General features: G+C 40.4%; 1 long non-coding RNA gene across 2 annotated transcripts; it reads left to right on the top strand.

Annotated features, from left to right (window-relative positions):
- The first annotated feature begins 51 nt into the window (after positions 1-51).
- LOC118898330 lies at positions 52-14,230 on the top strand. 2 transcript variants are annotated; one of them, XR_005020669.1, is made up of 3 exons: positions 52-183; positions 3,263-3,336; positions 13,695-14,230. It is a non-coding gene; the product is annotated as an uncharacterized LOC118898330 (long non-coding RNA). The 2 variants fall into 2 exon arrangements; XR_005020670.1 differs by lacking the exon at positions 13,695-14,230 and adding an exon at positions 7,267-7,594.
- The last annotated feature ends 919 nt before the right edge of the window (positions 14,231-15,149 follow it).

Below are 15,149 nucleotides of genomic sequence, written 5' to 3'. Positions count from 1 at the left end.
GTTACGTAAGAACCACCGTGACCTTTCACTTCACCTCCCGCGCTGGAACTCTTCCCCGGATTCGCCAACTGCCGCGGTTCTCTTGGGAGCTGCTTCCGGTCGCGAGGCCTGCCACGTGATGCCAACCCAGGGGCGGGAGGAAGCCCGAGGTTCTGGGTGTTGATTATGTAACTGCCCAAACCGGTGAGTGCTGGGTCGGACCCGCCATCCTTGCCGGCTGCGAAGTCTGGCCGTCAGTCTTGCTGTTAATGACTGTCTAATATAGTACCTGCCGCACTTACCCCGTGAGGTTGTTGTGAGGACACTACATGGTCACGGCCTTAGGGAAGAGACTCGGTTCTATTTGCCTTTTTCGTGTGTGGCCAACATTTTAATTGGTGTCCGTGCATGGTTTGGGTTTCCCTTCCTCCATACAAACCAGACTTTGCTTCGATTTACCCATTTCAGGAATCATTCATCAAGGCTTGACATTTTTTTCCCCTTTGTTTGTTGCCAGGTACTTGTTTAGTCTTTATATGTCATAGTTTCCTGTAAACCGTAAAGTGAGAATAGCCATACTACTTACTGCATTCTGCTGCTTAAATGTAGTCAACAAATATTTATGGAGCACTCACTGTTCGCTGTTTTAGGTGCTGGATAAGTGACCAAAAGTCTTTACTATCATAGAGCTTATATTCTAGAGTGGGCGAAATCAATATATTAAATCAATTAATATAATACAGTGTCAGATAATCATATGGTGTAGAAAAAAGTAAAGCAGGGAAAGGAGATGGAGAGGGGTAAGGTGGGGTGCTGTTTTATATAAGGTGGTCAGGTGGGCCTCTGAGGAAGTGATAATGAACAGAGACCTAAATGAAGTGAGGAGGTGAACGATATGACTGTTTGAGGGGGAAAGTATCTTCAGGTGGAGGGAACAGCAAGTGCAAAGGCCCCAGACAGAAACATTCTTGCCATGTTTCATGAGGAGCAAGGGCTTTGGATCACAGTGAGTGAGGAGGAGAGTGGCAGGAAATGAGATTAGAGGTAGTGAGGGCTTTTTCATAGTACTTGGGAGGCCATGGTACCAACTTTGGATTTCATTCTATGTGTGAAGGGAAGTCATTTGAGGTGACTTGATCTGATTTACATTTACATAAATATTCCAGCTTCTGTGTGTATGTATGATTATTATTTTCTGCTCTTGCTTTGTTCATTGCAGTCATCCCTTACTAGATGCTTTGTGGAGTGAGTTGAAATCACCAGCTACAAAGAACGTCAAGCACTTTTCTTTTTTTTAAAAATAAATTTATGTATTTATTTATTTATTTTTGGCTGCCTTAGGTCTTTGTTGCTGCGCGCGGGCTTTCTCTAGTTGCAGAGAGCAGGGGCTCCTCTCCGTTGTGGTGCGCGGGCTTGTTGCAGAGCACGGGCTCTAGGCGGGCGGGCTTCAGTAGTTGTGGCGCACGGGCTTAGTTGCTCTGCGGCATGTGGGATCCTCCCAGACCAGGGCTCGAACCCGTGTCCCCTGCATTGGCAGGCGGATTCTTAACCACTGCGCCACCAGGGAAACCCTGTAAAGCACTTTTCAATACAACACAGGATGTAGTTGTTGATTGAGGTGGTTCTGTAGCTGCATCCAGACAATTGTATATCAGATTACCTTCAAATACACAATCCCTGCTTTTCTTGCCTTAAAGCTTAAATATTACCAGTAATATCTTCCTTTAAAACACATTTTTAGGGGCTTCCCTGGTGGCGTAGTGGTTGAGAATCTGCCTGCTAATGCAGGGGACACGGGTTCGAGCCCTGGTCTGGGAAGATCCCACATGCCACGGAGTGGCTGGGCCCGTGAGCCACAACTACTGAGCCTGCGCGTCTGGAGCCTGTGCCCCGCAACGGGAGGGGCCGCGATAGTGAAAGGCCCGCGCACCGCGATGAAGAGTGGCCCCCGCTTGCCGCAACTGGAGAAAGCCCTCGCACGAACCGAAGACCCAACACAGCCAAAAATAAATAATAAATAAATAAATAAAGTAGCTATTAAAAAAAAAAAAAAAAGAAGATACTTAGAAAAAAAAAAACAAAAACACATTTTTACCGTATTACTCCCCCACTCAACATCACAGTGGTTACAAGTTGCCTACAAAATATAGGCATTACACTGCCACATCCTACGAAGTTCTATTTCAAACTATTGGTATTGTTAACTAGAAAGCCTGTTAAACATATTTTTCAAAACAATACATGATGTACTTGTGAACTTAATAGAAGGCCTTCTTTTATTAAATTTACCAAACATTTTCTTACTGAACTCTTCCGAGACATAAGAAAATATGTACTGAATTGGGTCACCCAATTGAATAGTTCCCCCCTACTAAAAGAAAATTTTTTAAGGCAAGTAAAGGCATCTTTGCAGTAGATGACAATGTATGGTACTCGCTGGACTTCTCAGCAAAGAGTAATACGTCAGAAGTTTAAAAGTGATAAATTCTGGTTCAGTTTTAGTAGATGACAGTGCTTCTATAAATTGTGGGCTAAAAATCTGTTTATACAATAGGAGAAGATTGGTAGTAAATTAAAATTCAGCAGAGACCTGTGGGAAGCGGTACCTTAGAGTCCAAACCAGTTATGCTGCCAAAAATATATTTGACACAACACCACCTATTAAATATTCTTGCCAAAATAATTGAATCTGAATCTAGTCAAGCTTTTAGGTATGCCAGTTTAAACAAGGGATAGAAGAGCATGTTAAATGACACCAAGGGGATATAATCTGCCAAATACAGAATATGGGAAATTCTGTAGGACAAATGAGCCAATTTCTTCAACAAATAAATGTCAAGTAGAGAAGGAGGATTGAGGGTGTGGGGGGATTATTGTAGATTTATAAGATTTAGGAGGCATTGTTTAGATTTTGTTTTGAACAAACCAAATATTAAAAGACATATACAAGACTGGGAAATTCAACTGAAATCTCTACTTCAGTAAAGATTTGTACTGAAGATTACAGGTGAAATATGTTTGTGATTTACTTTAAAATGATCCAGTGGGGGTGGAGGAATAGAGTGTATGAAACAAAATTGATCATTTGTTGATAATTACTGAACTGGATATGGATAATTGAGAGTTTATTATAGTATTGTATCTAATTTTTGTGGATGTTTGAAATCTATATATATATTTCTTCTATCTATATCTGTATATATACACATATATATAATGTGTATATTTAATTTCTGCCTTTCATGTGATCTTTACAAATGAAATTTTCCTGATTGACTTCCAGGTAGAAATATACTTTGACCTTTTGCTCACTTCAGAACCCTGAATACAGACTGAACAGAACCAGAAAGTCTTCAGGTAAATAGAGATGGCTATGACTTTGTGTTAATACTGTTTTTAATCAAGCCTCTGGTCAAAACAAATATAGGATGAATTTTAACCACAGAATAAGACCTTTAAACATCACTTATATTTCTCTCCTGAAATAAAGCAAGCTTTCAGACTTAACATAATCTCATTACTGGCACCTTTTTGATCAATAGAATAATCTTCCCAGCATGCTCAATGATCTCTTACAGGGACTGTCTTTGTGAAGTGTTTGGTTGAAAGAACACCTTCCTTGACTGAATCAGGAACTGAATTACGAGAGATTAGTGTAATTACAGATGTTAGTTTCTAATAAAAATCAATTATCAAAGGGGATTAACTAGACAGTTTGTCCTTACTGATTGGCTGTGTCAGTTAGGGACCAATCAGGGAAATTATACCAGTTATTTTAAACAAAATTTAATATAAAGACATTGTTAAATAGGGATTGGAGAACTAAGGTGACATGCTTAAGTCTTCTGACACAAGTTCTGACAACATGTGTGAAATGTTGCCAACCAGAGAAGCTGAGAATCAAGAGATTCGGTGCAGGGACTTCCCTGTTGGCACAGTGGTTAAGAATCTGCCTGCTAACGCAGGGGACACGGGTTCGATACCTGGTCCAGAAGATCCCACATGCCATGGAGCAGCTAAGTCCGTGTGCCACGACTACTGTGCCTATGCTCTAGAGCCAGCGTGCCACAACTACTGCAGCCTGCGTGACTAGAGCCCGTGCTCTGCAACAAGAGAAGCCACCACAATAAGCCAGCACACCGCCACGAAGAGTAGCCCCTGTTCACTGCAACTAGAGAAAGCCTGCGCACAGCAACGAAGACCCAGCGCAGCCAAAAAAAAAAAAAAAGACCATCTTAGATTAAAAAAAAAAAAGAAGAGAGAGACTTGGTGCAGTACCAGGGTTTTTATTGGGGGCTGATCACATAGGCACCCTCTACCTAGGTGCTAAATTTCCAACTCCCCAAGGAAAGCTGTTGTTTGGCATAAGCCATATTGCTTGCACAGTTTAGGCACAGTGAGACAGCCTTGTCATTTCTGGGAATGTTGGAAACTCACCTGAAATCCAAGTTCCCAAATGCCAGCGAAGGGCCAGCCTTGTAGGCAGGTCTTTCAAAGGATACCAGGCAGGCCTGACTCTTTGCTGCTCTAGGGCTGGGGGAACAAGGAAGAAGTTGGTGTTATTAGAACTTAGAAACTTGGTGGAGGGGTACCAAAATGCAGGAACCCCGATCTCTAAGGGGGAGGGCACTGCTTGGCTGGTGCTAGTGCCTAAGAAGCATAAAGGAGACACACCCGCTACTCCCAAACCCCACGAACTAGGGCTCAGATCTCTGAGGAGGAAGCACTAGTTGATATTGGTGTATCTGTGTTGGCGCAATGAGGCCTTTTTGATTCGGTCCTTCGGCACATTGACTAAGACCTTAGGAAACAGGTTTAGGGATGTTAAGTAACTTGCACACGCTAGAAAGCAGCATAGCCAGCAAGTAAACCCTTGTCTTTGACTTGAGTCAGAGAGCTGTTTTATCCTACATGACTTCGTGAAAGATGTAGCAACAACCTTGTAATACTAAAATTTTAGAACTGTTTTTTTTGGTCGCTCCGTGCAGGTTGCAGGATCTTAGTTCCATGACCAGGGATTGAACCTATGCCTCCTGCAGTGGAAGTGCGGAGTCCTAACCACTGGACTGCCAGGGAATTCCCATAGAACTGTTTTTTAAAGCAGGTGAATTAGACTGAGTCAAAACTAGAAATTTGAGCAAGAGAAAAGAGGATAATTGAATACCGGGGGGGCCACAAAGGGTGACAGCCTAGTTTAGGGGCTCTTCTCAGCTTTCCAGATCCAGAAAGTTTTAGTTCAGGGCATTCAGAGTTTATCAAGAAAGCAGATTCTTCCTGGTTATATGACCAACCTTCTGATCTGACCCTAGAATTCCCCTTTTGCTGCTCCCTGCCACACACTGTAGCATCTAGCCACATAGAACTGCTTCTAGATCCTCTACAGACACGGTGGTGTTTTTTTGCCTACACTGCCCTCTTTTCCTAAAGGTCCTCCTTCCTATTCCCACCCCTGTCTCCTCTATTGCCTTTCATCTGGCTTACTCCTTTTCATTCTGTGAGACTGACCCAATGTCACCCCACCTAGGAAGCCTCACCTTAGGAATTAGATATATCTATAGATAGCATGGTTTGATACTTCTGTACTATCCTCCTAAAATACCACAAACGTATCTAACTACTCTAACCACTTAGTATTAGAATTGTTTCTAATACAATTAGAATTGTAATTAATTACAGTTAGAATTATAATTGTGTCTATGTGCACTGGACTACAAAGCAACTGAAATACTGGAGTTTCTATGGTATTTCTATAATACATGAAGCCAATAGAATAAATATTTTATATTAGGATTACCATTTTAAAAATCTGAGATATAATGTCTATTCTCCTGTCTCCTCTTCTTGGTGTGAAACATTATTTCTTTAGTCAGTTTGCATAATGTGGGTTTCAGATCTTTCATATCTTGTGTCCTCCATCACAAATAATACATTTTGTTGAGATTGCTCTTAAAAGTGCTTTTGGTACATCAGCAAGTTCTTTTGGGATGTGGGATGTGGTTGGTTGAGACCAGGACACCTGCCCTCATTTAAAGCTGTCAGTTACTCTCTTACTGTTACCTTGCCTCATTTAAATTAAGCCCATTTCTCTTTTACTCATATTTTTTTCCTTTTAGTTTTGGGATTATTTTTCTTAATAGAAAACAAAGGAACAAATGAATTGGGGAGTTCACTTTGTCATCTGTTGTATTGAACCATCCACCTCAAGCACCAGAATTGGTTTCATTATTCTTGCTCCAAACAAGAGCTTTTTAATTTATCTTAGTATTTCATCATAAGCCTCAGCTCACTGAGAGTTTTAGCCTTTCTTACACTATTGTTATAGGTTTCTGACACTTTTAAGTTTCTTTTTTTTCCACTCAAGAAAATTTTATTTTATCCTCTTTATAAGTTACTAAGTTTATAACCTGCTAAACATTTTACCCAAATATGGGAAAACTGCCTGGAGATGCAAAGCACAGTAAAATAATTACATGAAAAGAACAAATGAAAATACCTGTTAAAGTTGCTGTAGGTGGCAGCACTTAAAATTGGTAATTGGTATTTTTTAAAAAGTGCATAGCTTAAAAGAAAAGTTACATAGCTACAAGGTGATTCATTGTTGATTAACTATTTAGCAGTTTTATTTAAGAGGACACAATAGATTTAATAAATTGCAATTCAGTAGACAATCCTAGATTTGATTAATTAAAATGTAATTATGCACTTGATTTACTCTTTGGACTGCATCCTGATATTGTTAAAACTTTAAAAATATTAATATATTTTAGCTTTCTTATGTAGAAGTCTATTTTCCACTCTTGGGGGGAAAATAGAAGAATTGAGATCATGGTATACATTCAGAGAACGTTTTACTGCTTGATTACATTTCTTGGTTCACATTTAAGACTTATTTATAAGAAGTAAATTACGTAGTCTTCAATTTAAGAATAGATGAATGCAGAAACATCATATTGGGAAAAATAGAGATCCCAAACTAAAAAAACACAACTAGTTGCACAGCTCTGAGAATTTAATAGTAAATCAACTTTTAAATCAGTTAACTCTGGCATCTGAATGCAAAATGTTTATCAGTATTACCTATATAGATGACTATTAAGAGATATGCAGCATTTTCAAAATCCCTGTGTGTCCTTTGTATGCAAGTTTGTTACACTGAGTTCTGTGGTAATTGTACTCTTTTCAGCAATATATTTTTTCCTGTATGATTGTTTGTCTCCATGTTATTGAGTCTCAGAGAACTCAGATTTCTGGCTGAGTATGTCTTCATTTTTGTTTTTGTTTTACCAGAGACAGATCTTCACATCCCCTCTGTTTTTCAAGCACCTTCAAAAGACAAGAAAACCTGTAAGACAGGAATCTGATGCTTAATCTGAAGGGTGCTCAGGCCAAGATCTATTTACTCTTGACCCTTGACCCTTGAACCCCCAAGGGGGTTAGGGGTGCTGACCCTCCTCATAGTCTAAACTCCGAGTATAACTTATAGTCGGCCCTCCCTATACTTGGCTCCTCTATATCCATGGTTCTGCATCCTCAGGTTCGAGCAACTGTGGATGTGGATTGTGTAGCACTGTAGTATTTACTATTGAAAAACACCCAGGGCTTCCCTGGTGGCGCAGTGGTTAAGAATCTGCCTGCCAATGCAGGGGACATGGGTTCGAGCCCTGGTCCGGGAAGATCCCACATGCCGCGGAGCAACTAAGCCCGTGCGCCACGACTACTGAGCCTGCACTCTAGAGCCCGCGAGCCAGAACTACTGAGCCCACGCACCACAACTACTTAAGCCTGCGCGCCTAGGGCCCGTGCTCTGCAACAAGAGAAGCCACTGCAGTGAGCAGCCCGCGCACCGCAACGAAGAGTAGCCCCCGCTCACCGCAACTAGAGAAATCCCGCTCGCAGCAACGAAGACCCAACACAGCCGTAAATAAATAAATGTTTATTTAAAAAAAAAGAAAAGAAAGAAAGAAAAAAACCTACCTGTAAGCAGACCCTTGCAGTTCAAACTCATGTTGTTCAAGGATCAACTGTACTTCAAACCATTCACTGATGCAGCCTTTATGATGTATGCATAGACAAGGCAGTCGTGCTATAGTATCTCTCTGCTACAGGTCTTCAAGGCATATTCCACATTCCCCAGCATCTTTACTCAGTATATCCTTAGATTACCAGTTGGTTATAGAAGAATATGAGGAATATGGAGTCAGATGGAAGAAATGCATAGGGCAAGATTATGTGGGAAGGGGCTTGAAGCTTCCATCTCTTTTTTTTTAATAAATTTATATATTTATTTATTTTTGCCTGCATTGGGTCTTTGTTGCTGCACACGGGCTTTCTGTAGTTGCGGCGAGCGGGGGCTACTCTTCGTTGGCGGTGAGCAGGCTTCTCATTGTGGTGGCTTCTCTTGTTGCGGAACATGGGCTCTAGGCGCACGGGCTTCAGTAGTTGTGGCACACGGGCTCAGTAGTTGTGGCTCACGGCCTCTAGAGCGCAGGCGCAGTAGTTGTGGCACACGGGCTTAGTTGCTCCGCGGCATGTGGAATCTTCCTGGACCAGGGCTCGAACCCGTGTCCCCTGCATTGGCAGGTGGATTCTTAACCACTGTGCCACCAGGGAAGCCCTAAGCTTCCATCTCTTGAGTGTGCCACTCTCCCCAATCTCCATGTATTCACTGACCCAGATGCTACTGATTTATTTTTCTTATGTAGGCCTCCTATCATCTTTTGACCTTTTTTAAAGTCTGATTTTATCAAGATGCTTCTTATTTATTCATATTAGCATCTTTGTGTTTGAACTCTTTCCTTTTTGGAATAATTTGTGATTTTATAGTGTGTAATTTCTGCCAACATCCCCCTTCTTAAACAGTCTTCCTTTTAAGAATCTGGTGTAAAAATTCAGACTTTCTGTCTGAATTAAAAAAAAAAATCCCACAAGTTCTCAGAGGCAAAGAATATACAAATCAATTTTCACTGCAAAGTAAAGGAGCTGTTACAGTGGAGGATTACTGGACTGAATGTCAATATTATGACATAGTATGAGTGTGTTTCATGTTTGGTAATTGCAATCATTGTTGCTTTTGTTGTGGTCATCCATGTACAATGCTTGGTGTCAGTCTATTTATCTCTTGTAAAAATAAAATACAGTGTGTGTGTGTGAAAAAAAAAATAATATGTATACTGAATGTGTTTGTATATGTATAACGTTAATGAATACATAAAATACACTTAACCATTGGGGAATGAGACATGTGAGGTAAGGCTTTTACTTTTCATTTTATATCTTTTGGGGGGATACTATTTGAATAATTTATAATATACATTGTTTTTTGGAATCAAAACTAAATTATTCATGCCATTGGATTTGGCAATGATTTCTTGGATATGACACCAAATGCTCAAGCAACAGAAGAAAAAAAAAGATAAGTTGGACTTCATCATAATTAAAAGCTTGTGCATCAAAAGACACTGTCAACAGGGTGAAAGTCAACACACAGTGAATTAGAAAAACTCAGTTTCCCACCTTTGTATTTCTCCTGTGTGTCTCCTTTGCTACTCACACAAAACAATTCACTTTTTGTCACCAAATGTGTGGAGGTTTGTCCCACACCAAGTAATTCTCTCTGACACCAGCTGGGTGTCTTACAGTTTAACTCAATTCTAACACTGTCTACCCGGAGATAGTGTCAGATCCCACAGGCTAAGGGCTTAGTCCCACAAGACTGCACCCGCCCTACTTCATATGCCAATCACAAGTAGTAGGTTCCCAGGTTACCCACAACTTCTGTCTGGTTTGCATACAAATCAGAGGTTCCCATAACCCTCTACTCAGGTTCGATTAATTTTTTTAAATTATTTATTTTCGGCCACATCCCATGGCATGTGGAACTTCCCCAACCAGGGAGCAAACCCTTGCCCCCTGCATTGGAAGCATGGAGTCTTAACCGCTGGACCACCAGGGAAGTCCAAGTTCGAATAATTTTTTTGAGAGGCTCACAGAACTCAGGGGAACACTTAAGTTAACTAGTTTATTAAAGGATGTGATAAAGAATACAGATGAACAGCCAGATGAAGAGATACATACGATGAGGTCCTGGAGGGTCCTGAGTGCAGGAGCTTCTGTCCTCATGGAGTTGGTGTGTGTCACCTTCCCGGCATGCATGTGTTTGCCAACCTGGAAGCTCTCTGAACCCCGTACTATTGGAATTTTTTTGGAGGCTTCATCACAGAGACATGATCAATTATTTACTCCATTTCCAGCCCCCCCTCTTTGGAGAAGTGAGGAGTGGATGACTGAAAATTCCAAGCTTCTAATTATGACTTGGTCTTTCTGGTGACAAACCCCAATCTAGTAGCCATCCAGGAGCCCACTCAGAGTTGCCTCAATAGAATAAAAGATGCTCCTAGCGCTCTTCTCCCTTAGGAATTCACTGAGGGTTTTAGTAGTTCTGTGTCAAGGACACCGTCAAAGACCAAATATTAGAACAGGAGATGCTCCTAGTGCTTTTATCACTCAGGGTTTTACAAGGGTTCAGGGGTTTTAGGAGCTCTGTGCTAGGAACTGGAGGCAGATATATATATATATATATATATCTGTGGTTAACAATAACCACAAAAAAAAAAAACCCAACTCAATTAAAAAATGGGCAAAAGACTTGAATAGACATTTCTCCAAAGGAGATACACAAATGGCCAATAAGCATATGAAAATATGCTAAACATCCTTAGCCAATAGGCAAATGCAAATCAAAACTACAATGAAATACCACTTCACACCTATTAGAATAGCTATAAAAAAAAGTGTTGGTGAGGATGTGGAGAAATTGGATTCTTCATGCATTGCCACTGTAAAAGTGTGTAGCTGCTTTGGAAAACAGTTTGGTAGTTCCTCAAAAAACTAAACATAGAATTATGACTCAGCAATTCAACTCCCAGGTGTATATACACCCAAAAGAATTGAAAACAAAGACTCAGCAGGTATTTGTACAACAGTGTTCATTGCAGCATTATTTATGATAGCCGAAAGGTGGAAATAACCCATGTCGATCAATAGAAGAATGAGAAGAATGGATAAACAAAATGTGACATTTATATATATATAAAATGAAACATTTCTCAGCCTTAAAAAGAATGAAGTTCTCCATGTTCTTGGATTGGAAGAATCAATATTGTGAAAATGACTATACTACCCAAAGCAATCTACAGGTTCAATGCAATCCCTATCAAACTACCAATGGCATTCTTTACAGAATTAGAACAAAAAATTTTGCAATTCATATGGAAACACAAAAGATCCCGAATAGCCAAAGCAATCTTGAGAAAGAAAAACGGAGTTGGAGGAATCAGGCTCCCCAACTTCAAACTATACCACAAAGCTACGGTAATCAAGACAGTATGGTACTGGCCCAAAAACAGAACTATAGATCAATGGTACAGGATAGAATGCCCAGAGATAAACCCACGCACATATGGACACCTAATTTACAACAATGGAGGCAAGAACATACAATGGAGAAAAGACAGCCTCTTCAATAAGTGGTACTGGGGAAACTGGACAGCTATGTGTAAAAGAATGAAATTGGAACACTACCTAACAGCATACACAAAAATAAACTCCAAATGGATTAAAGACTTAAATGTAAGACCAGACACTATAAAACCCTTAGAGGAAAACACAGGAAAAACACTCTTTGACATAAACCACAGCAAGATCTTTTTTGACCCACCTTCTAGAGTAATGTAAATAAAAACAAAAATAAACAAATGGGACTTAATTAAAATTAAAAGCTTTTGCACAGCAAAGGAAACCATAAACAAGACAAAAAGACAACCCTCAGAGAGAGAAAATATTTGCAAATGAAACAACAGACAAAGGATTAATCTCCAAAATATACAAACAGCTCATGGAGCTCAATATCAAAAAAACAAACAATCCAGTTAAAAAATGGGCAGAAGACCTAAATAGACATTTCACCAAGGAAGACATACAGATGACCAAGAGGCACATGAAAAGATGCTCAACATCACTAATTATTAGAGAAATGCAAATCAAAACTACAGTGAGGTATCACCTCACACTGGTTAGAATGGCCATTATCAAAAAATCTAGAAACGATAAATGCTGGAAAGGGTGTAGTGAAAGGGGACCCTCCTGCACTGTTGGTGGGAATGTAAATTGATACAACCACTATGGAAAACAGTATGGAGGTTCCTTAAAAAACTAAAAAATAGAACTACCGTATGACCCAGCAATCCCGCTACTGGGCATATACCCTGAGAAAACCATAATTCAAAAAGAGACATGTACCACAATGTTCTTGCAGCACTATTTACAATAGCCAGACATGGAACCAACCTAAATGTCCATCCACAGATGAATGGATAAAGAAGATGTGGCACATATATACAATGGAATATTACTCAGCCATAAAAAGAAACGAAATTGAGTTATTTGTAGTGAGGCGGATGGACCTAGAGTCTGTCATACAGAGTGAAGTAAGTCAGAAGGAGAAAAACAAATACCGTATGCTAACGCATATATATGGAATCTAAAAAAAAAAAAAAAAAGGTACTGATGAACCTAGTTGCAGGGCAGGAATAAAGAGGTAGACATAGAGAATGGACTTGAGGACATGAGGTGGGAGGGGGAAGCTGGGGCGAAGTGATAGTAGCATCAACATGTATACACTACCAAATGTAAAATAGTTGGATGGTAGGAGCAGCAACATAGCACAGGGAGATTGTCTTGGTGCTTTGCGATGACCTAGAGGGGTGGGATAGGGAGGATGGGAGGGAGACTCAAGAGAGAGAGGATATGGGGACATGTGTATGCATATGGCTGATTCACTTTGTTGTGCAGCAGAAACTAACACAGTGTTGTGAAGCAATTGTACTCCAATAACAGTCTATAAAAAAAAAAGTTCTGACATATGCTACAACATGGATGAACCTTGAAAATATGCTAAGTGGAATAAGCCAGACACAAAAGGACAAATATTGTATGATTCCAATTACATGAAATATCTTAAAAAGGCAAGTTTGTATAGACAGAAAGATTAGACATTACCAGGGACTCAGGGGAAGGGGGAATGAGAAATTGTTGCTTAATAGTTACAGAGTTTCTGCTTGGGGTGATAAAAAAGTTTGGATATATATAGTTGTGATAGTTGTACAGTAGCTTGTACTTAATGTAGAAATGCATTTAATGTACTTAATGCACTGAATTGTATACTTAAAAATGATTCAAATGGTATATTTTATGTTATATATATTTTACCACCAAATATAAAAAAAAAAAAAAAAGATGGCAGCCAAATATGGCTAATGGGCCAGTTTGCTGTCCCTTGCCATGGAAGATTGTGGCATGAGAGTCCATTTAACCCTGCTTTAGCTCCACCCACCTGAGGGTTCCCAGGACCATTTATGTTGACAACCTAATAGCAAGACACCTCTGCTTGTTATCCTTGCTCAATGTCTAAGAGACCCTCTAATAATCATTCTCTCCTTTAGCCTCATTATTATACAGCTCAGTGCTTCCTCTTTCCTGATTTTCACTCTTAAACCTTTCCTTTGTGCCTTTGGAACCTCTAACCTGTGATTCATAAAATCTCCTACTCCTCAATATATCTTTTTATCATAAGCATTTTTCTTTTATTTATATTTCAGTTAGGGTATTATATTGATATTTCAGAATGATCAGGTCATATTCTCTGATTTTTATTTCAGGAGAATAAGGAGGTGTTGCATCCTGTGGTGTTGAGAACAATTGCCTTGGCTGAAGTTTGGCTCCCTGTAAAGCTCTTCTGTGCTTTTTCTCTCATATCGATGCTGCTCATTCTTTCTCACCCATAGGCACATTTTATCTAAAAGTGGGTGGGGGTGGGTGGCTGCTGAACACCGGGTACATTTATTTCTCCTTCTGACCATGGAACATGGGAGATCTGTCTGCCTTCTCCCAGAATTCAGATATAGATGAGAAAAGAGGCTTTGATATGCAGTGTTTCTCAATGCATGGTAGTAGGCCACCTGTAAAGATTATCAACTCTTGGGCTTCACCTCAAACTCACTGAATCACTCTCTGGAATTTGGGTTTACAACCTACACTTTTAAGAAGCTCCTCAGGGGGACTTCCCTGGTGGTCCAGTGGGTAAGACTCCAAGCTCCCAATGCAAGGGGCCCGCGTTTGATCCTTGGCTGGGGAACTAGACCCTGCATGCACGCCCCAACTAAGAAGTCCACATGCCTCAACTAAGGTCCACATGCCGCAACTAAGAAGTCCATGTGCTGCAACTAAAGATCTCGCATGCCCCAACAGAGATGCTGCGTGCTGCAACTAAGACCCAGTGCAGCCAAAATAAATAAATAAATAAATATTTAAAAAAAAAAAAAAAGAAACTCCTCAGGGACTTGAGTGCTCTTAGAGTTTGAGAATCACTGCATTAGTGGGAGAGAAAGAAGGTTTCAGAACTGAGAGCACGTGCATGTTCTCACCCCTCCAATTTCCACATGTAGAGACTCCTGGAGAGGCATAACTTGATAAATTGCCATGAAGAAAGAAAAATGATTTTAAAAATTATTTTCAATTAATCACCATTCCAAGAAAGAAAATGGTTTTTGAGAACTTTGGGAAGGGGCATTTGCCAACCCATCTACTACCTGTGTACTACCTGTGTACTTCAAGGTCAAGAGAGCAGGACCCTTGTGTCCATCACTCCTCACTACTGCTTTCAGACCATTATTTATCCACCTTTTTGTGAAAGCCTGAGCTTCTTTGAGGTTCATATCCTTAGGGGATAGTGTCATCCTCTATCTGGCTGCATCATTGTCATCTCATGGAAGACACGTTTGTTTACTTGTAGTGGATGCTATAGGCTGCCCAGATTCCTTTCTCTCTCCTCTCATAACTAGAGCTGTTGGAAGTTCTTTGGGTGACAGCTCTCTGATGCATCCCTCTCTGGGTATTGCTCGTTGTTAAAGCTGCCTCTCCCAAGGTCATGCCCTCTGCCTGGGGAAGCTCACATCCAAAATCATGTTGATATGGGAATATAAAGCCTCAACTCCCTTGCCCCAATTTGGGACAACTCTAAAGGGCCAAAACATCTACAGAGTTCCCCATAGAATTGAGGTCTTTGTTGCAACTGAGTGGCGGTTCAGCTGCTGCTTCTGCCTGATTCTGATTCC

This window comes from Balaenoptera musculus, chromosome 7 (assembly GCF_009873245.2).
Source record: "Balaenoptera musculus isolate JJ_BM4_2016_0621 chromosome 7, mBalMus1.pri.v3, whole genome shotgun sequence".
NCBI lineage: Eukaryota > Metazoa > Chordata > Mammalia > Artiodactyla > Balaenopteridae > Balaenoptera > Balaenoptera musculus.
Note: the sequence above shows the minus strand (reverse complement) of the source record. Positions and strands in the feature narration are given on the sequence as shown.